This window comes from Arachis ipaensis, chromosome B10, assembly GCF_000816755.2.
Source record: "Arachis ipaensis cultivar K30076 chromosome B10, Araip1.1, whole genome shotgun sequence".
Classification (NCBI taxonomy): Eukaryota; Viridiplantae; Streptophyta; class Magnoliopsida; order Fabales; family Fabaceae; genus Arachis; species Arachis ipaensis.
This window is the reverse complement of record NC_029794.2, coordinates 100,088,618-100,089,165: the sequence shown is the minus strand read 5'-3', so window position 1 is coordinate 100,089,165 and position 548 is coordinate 100,088,618. Positions and strand designations below refer to the sequence as shown.

Here is a 548-nt window from a genome sequence, read left to right as displayed (position 1 = left end):
TTAACTTGTTGCTTTATTGTTCATGACTTCCTGTTGATTCCAATTTTCTTTTAATGCACTTTGAGGTATTTTATGATTATTATCATTTTCTTTAATTTGTGGTTATTGCTTTCTTGCAATTGTTAGTCTTAGATTTTATTATTTCTTGTTAATTTTCTATGAGGGGGTTCATAGGCATATGGTGGTGATTGTTGGTAATCACAAGGAGGTCCACCATCGCCATTGATCAGAGTGTGCTGGTTGTGATCGTACCTAGATCATATGCTCCACTCTGTAAATGAATGAAACTTATACCCATGAATTGTGGAATATTCAATGCATAAAAATTGTCTTCATCTTTAAAGTTAAAAATATTTAATTTGCTCTTTTTTCAGATGTTTGTAGGGGTTGCTGCATCACGTGTTAAGGGTCTTTTTGCTAGTGCAAGATCATTTTCACCTTCTATCATATTTATTGATTAGATAGATGTTGTTGGTAGCAAGCGTGGAGGACCTGACATAGGTGGAGTAAGATTCAGACAACTTTTATATTCTTTTTCTGCTCATAAC

General features: G+C 33.6%; 1 long non-coding RNA gene across 1 annotated transcript in view; it reads left to right on the top strand.

The window, feature by feature from the left end:
• LOC110268044 overlaps positions 366-548 on the top strand; it is a 446-nt gene continuing 263 nt past the window's right edge. The window contains exon 1 of the long non-coding RNA XR_002356074.1: positions 366-506. This is a non-coding gene — a long non-coding RNA (uncharacterized LOC110268044). The remainder of the gene's footprint in view (positions 507-548) is intronic.